The sequence below is a fragment of the Astyanax mexicanus genome, chromosome 19 (genome assembly GCF_023375975.1).
Source record: "Astyanax mexicanus isolate ESR-SI-001 chromosome 19, AstMex3_surface, whole genome shotgun sequence".
Lineage (NCBI taxonomy): Eukaryota > Metazoa > Chordata > Actinopteri > Characiformes > Acestrorhamphidae > Astyanax > Astyanax mexicanus.
This window is the reverse complement of record NC_064426.1, coordinates 9550842-9556841: the sequence shown is the minus strand read 5'-3', so window position 1 is coordinate 9556841 and position 6000 is coordinate 9550842.

Sequence of the window (6000 nt, the reverse complement as noted above, 5' to 3'; positions counted from 1 at the left end):
TGTTTGTCACTCAAATAATAATTTTTTTTCTGATCATCAAACAAATTTAAATATTACTAAACAAAATGTGCTGAATTATCTTTAATATAATTCAGCACAAAAAAACAGGCTGATCACATTTTCTCGCAATTTCTCACTAATGAGTTTCTTTAATTGTCCAGTACAGTATTGCAGTAACCAGAGCACAATATCCCTCTGAATCATAAGATAAACATGTTGTCACTGATTGTTGTACAACCTGAACAAGTTTATGAAGGGTGAAGAGAGGCAACCCTTCCAAAACTGTAATATGTAAATCACCCTCCTCCCTTTATAAAAAGAATGAGTATAACGTCAACAACACTGAGTGAAGTGCAGAGAAAATCACACGTCAGCTCAGCTGCAACCTCCACCATGTTTAGCAGATCTCTAATACTGCTGATACTCACTAACCTACCATGTAAGTGTCTGTATCTGCTTGATATCAGAATTTTTATGTAGAATGAATTATGGAACATGTTTCTCTAATTCGTCTCTTTTTCTGCAGGTTTTCAGAGTCAGACTCTCACTCAGTCTGAATCTGTGGTTATAAAACCTGGAGAATCTCATAAACTGACCTGTACAGGATCTGGATTTACATTCAGCAGCTATTATATGCACTGGATCAGACAGGCTCCTGGGAAAGGACTGGAGTGGATTGCTAGAATTTCAAGAGACAGCTCTAACACCAAGTATTCTCAGTCAGTTGAGGGAAGATTCACAATCTCCAGATCTGACTCCAGCAGTCAGCTATATTTACAGATGAACAGTCTGAAGAGTGAAGACACTGCTGTGTATTACTGTGCCAGATACACACAGTGGTTGAAAACAGCAGCAGAGCTGTACAAAAACCACTGGAGAAGCTTCAGTGCGATTCAGAGAGAAGTTTAACCAGCAGAGGGCAGAGTGTCCTTTTAAATGAAGTAATCAGATCAGAATAATCACCATTTGATGGCCTTAAAGTGATTCCATGTAAAGTGCTTTATAATCAAAGTGCAATACCTGTGCTTTTGTTATAACACTTTTAAGAAGCAGGATTCACATATGAAGGGGTTACATCCATGTCTTTCCAACTATCCTTTTACACATCCCTCTAAATGTATCATCTAAAGTAGTTTATCCTTTTCCACTGATGGTGTTCTGAAGAACTCAGATACTGATTATTTTTCTTGGACGTGGCTGATAGTGTATCTGGTGAGACCTGGAAGTAGTTTGATGACATTAGCAGTGCTAAGTCTATCCTACTGTTCAAGTGGTGAGACAGACCATTATATCCTTTCACTTTTGAAAAGTAGTCTGTTTGATTTCGGATGAGAGACAAAAAGATGTTCTACAGTAAGGGGCTGATTCTCATCAGAGGAGGATTTATCATAAATGATGTGTGTTCAGGTAAATTTCTGGCGTGTTTCTATCTTGGCGGCGGAAAAAAGCTTTGCGATTGATTACCCTGCGCCCTGCGCTCCAAAATACCCCATACCATCACAGAAAAATAAACCTCACCCAAAGCCTTCAGCAGTCAAATATTAAAATAAAATATACTTAAAAATCCAGGTTAAATATAAATTATTATTAGTTATATTTATTTCTGTCAGTTAAAAGGATTTATATTTATGTTTAGAACACAGACTAAATCACTCTAACTTAATATAGCAGACAGGCATTCTGCTGTTTAAGAATTTCAACAGATGCTTATTCTCAGTAAAATGCTGCAGTTTTTGAAATGGAAAATTAAAAGAGAAAAGAACTTTGACTAAACCTAAATTTATTTTATTTAACTTTGCTATTATTTAACTGAATTTCACTTTTATATCTGAGAAATAAAGCACATTGTCGGCCTCTGGTGCTGTCCGTCAATTATAGAAAACTTGAAACTTTTGAAACGCACAGAAATACAAAGCTATATGTTAGCATTCGTTTCTTATCACCAGGGAAACTTGATTAAAAAAATAATTAATTAATTAATTAATTAATTAATTAAAATCTTGTCCAGCGCTCTGAAATGCCGCAGGTGCAAAGTGGTGCATGGCGCATCGCGAGCGGCATTGCGCGCAGAATAACCTCTGTCTTCAAAAAAAAAGCGTTTTAATAAATAAGGTTGGACAAGTGTAGTAAAATTCATGTTGTTCACTAAAGCCAACAAATGTACTGATAATTAATTAAAAGAAATCAAGCAAAATGCCCTGCGACTCTCTCTCTCTTGTTTACAGCAAGGAGCTGAATTCAGCGCGAGGCTTTAAATAATATAAAACTCAGTTCAGTTAAATAAAAATAAGTAAGGACCTTTAAGTTAATCAAATATTGTCAAATATAAAAGATATGTTGAGGTTTTGGTAAGCTGTTTTCCTGATTTGAAACTGAAACTAACTGAAACTTTTATTATTCTGAGCAGAAAGCCTGTGATTGTTTTATATTAGTTTTTTAATGCATTGTTGTTTGTGTCCATTCTTTTGTTTTGTTTATTTATACATTTTTCCTTTGATTTGGTTTGTTTGGTGGAGTCTTTCTTTCTTATTTTTTTAAATTCGTTAGATTATATTTTTGTCAACATTTTGGGTTTATTTTCGTTTGTTATTTTTCTAATAATAATAGTAATTACATAATTTATTTCCTTTTGTCCATTTTTTACGGGGCAAATAAAAAAAGTAGCAAATAGTTACTTTTACTGGTAACTAGTTACATTTATAGTGAAGTAACTCCGTAAGTAACTATAACTAATTACTAAATATAACTACTTTTTTAAAGTAACGTGCCCAACACTGGTAGAGAGAACAGAAAGAGAGAGACACAGATCACCAAGAGAACTGCTTTAGAAGCTTCTGTAGAAACCTTTCATATGTCTGCATTACCACTGTGTTGTGTGGACTATCAATATGTTTTTAGGAACAATATATCCCTTTATAGAAATATCAAGTTCTTATAAGAATTATGTTTTACCCACCATGTCCCCTGTCCCAAACAACACCAATGTACACATGTGTACAGGGCACAGAAAACACACCACAAGTAAATAAAATGATATTAACTGCTTATTTAAAGGCATTAAACATTGACTGGAGTCAAACTGACCACAAACATAGGACAGTTAAGCTTTGTTTTTAAGGCAGCAGGTTGCTTCAGCGCGTTATTTCAGTTCTGTGAACTTTTCAGGCTTAATGTGAGCAGCAGAGAATGGTAAGAATAATGGATTAGGTAAAGCTTCAATGTATTAAGCTTTATCATCTTAAATTAAATCATGTTGTAATTTTGTTTGACTAACAAAATGATATTAAGAGAGAATAAATTATTTCTGATTTGTGATGCTGGTATTTTGGTAATGTGGTATTAAGTTCAGTTATTCTAAAAATGAAAGGCTTGTGTTTTTTATTTGACCAAACCTGTAGTTATTACTGTAAAAATTATACACTGATTCATTACAAAGTAGATCCACTATATTTTAAGTGCAGGAGAACGGACCAGAGAATATTTTCCCGGCCCTTGAGAAATGTATTCTCTGGAAAATGTGATTGATAATGATTATAACTGTTTAGTCACAAAACTAAGATAGATACATTAACACAATATTTGTCTGTTTTTATAGTTCTTGTATTTTATTTTAAAGATCTATACTTATCTGTTCATTATATATTGTTATTATTTACTACTATCTTTATCATAAATCTTTTAAAATAATAGTTTAATAGAGAAACTCTTCTGTTTCATCACTGGAAGAGTTTACATGAATGTGTGAATATGAGGATGTAAAAGATGTTTCCCCTCCTCTCATATTTACCTGCATATAAACCAACCCAAACCCAGAGGAGCCTGAGAGTCAGCTTCCTATAAACCTTCCAACATGACCCCTATACTGCTGCTGCTGCTGCTGACAACTGCATCCTGTGAGCTGCTTTACTCGCTTATTTACACATTTATATTAAACAATAAAATAATATAAAAATAAGAGTAATAGTGATTTTAAAATGAGGCTGTTGATTATTTGCAGGTGTGTCTGGTAAAGTTGAGTTCAGTCAGTCAGCGGCTGTAATACTCCAGCATGGACAGACTCTGAGCATCAGCTGTAAGGTCTCTGGATATTCATTTACTGACAGCTATTGCACCACCTTCATCTGTCAGTCTTCAGGAAACACATTGGAGTGGATTGGAGAGACATGTGGAGATGCAGCGACACGTTATAGTGATATTTTAAAGAGCAAGTTCAGCATCTTCAAAGATTCCTCCAGCAGCACGGTGACTTTAATACGGCAGAGTGTTCAGACTGAAGACACAGCTGTGTATTACTGCACTCGGAGAGGATATGGAACAACACAGTGCTACAGGTGGAGGAAGTCCTTTAACAAAAACACCACCTTCTCTTTACTGAATAAACATGTGGATCCACTGCATTTCATACAGTCAGTCCTTCTGTCAGCTTCTGTTTTTCTTTCTGTTTCTGTGGAAAGTGTAAAACACCATATCATACTGTACCATGCTGTAACTTACCATATCAAGTACGTTCCTTTAAGCTAAAAACAAGCAAAGTTTCAGTTTAAGATTAAATTTAATATTCATCAATATATTCCTATGTATTCCATAATTGATGCAGGCATATGCTTTCCTAGAATATTACACTGCTACTCTGATGTTGCATGATATGTTTACACTAGATAGCTACTGTACATCCAACAGGTGAAAACACATTAAAAACAAAGTTTACACTGTTCTCTGATTCTGCTGCTTCATGCTTCTTTTGTTTTGATATGTTATGTTTTAATGCAGGCAAAAGCAAAAAGTAAGATTCAAACTAATTCTGCATAAAGTAGAGTAAAAGTACAGTATTTTTTGCACTATAAGGCACACCGGGTTATAAAGCGTGCTCTTAATAAATGTCTATTTTTATACATAAGGTGCACCGGATTATAGGGTGCACTGACAGCTTTTGGGAAAATGGAAGGATTTTAAGTACACCTTATAGTGCAAAAAATACAGTAAGATTTTTTATGGAAACACTTCAGTATAGATAGATATAGATTTGAATAAAATACTTAACATAAGTCATTCCATCTTGATTATCCTGCTTCTGCTCTGCTGATTAGATAGAAATAAGCCTCAAAATCATCATAAACAATAGCTCTGTTATTCTCCTGTAAGGCAATAAAGACACAAAGCACAGTGGCAAACATGACAATAGTGAACAATGCTGAGGGAATTTAATATTGCTCCTTGTTCCATACATAGTGCACAATGTAGGCAGTGAAATTATGATTTCTACTCTTTAAATATTCAACTGTACACACTAGTTAGATTCCTTTGGGTTTCAACTATAGACTACACAGTGTCCTATGGATGCATATAAAGAAGTGTTCAAGCAAAGGATAATATTTTATAAAAATGTATTTATGAAAATAATGTTTCCCAAATTTCAGTTTGCGAAATATAAATGGAATCCTGCTTAGTGTGTAATTTTATTAAGTAATAATTTTAATTAATATGTTAAATATAATACTGTTTTTGGTCAGGTTTTTATGCTGCTTTTGACACTAAAATGGTCAGATACTCCAGATTCTTCTTTTTCCCATTTTTCTACACATGACCTATGTTACAAAAACTTTACCATTAACTCACAGAGCCGATACTTTTATTTCTACTTCATTTGCAACATGTATGGTTTATCAAGGACAAGATACCACATTAAGATCAAAGATCAGCAAAAAACAAGAAGTTGCAAATTTGCAAAAACAGATAAAGATATGTTTAAAGGATGCACTATGACATCATGATGCAAATCCAGTGAGATGTGTGTTCATCCAGTCCTTATGAGCTGCTGATCTGAGTGGAGCAGTAGAGTCTCATCAGTTCTCATCATGAAAATCACACTCTCCTTATTACTGCTACTGCTCACCTTCAGCAGTGAGTGAATTCACCATTTGACTAAAAACCAAACATAATGGCTTTAATACTCTAATACTGTAATAATAATATTTTTCTTGTTTTTAACAGGAGTGAAAT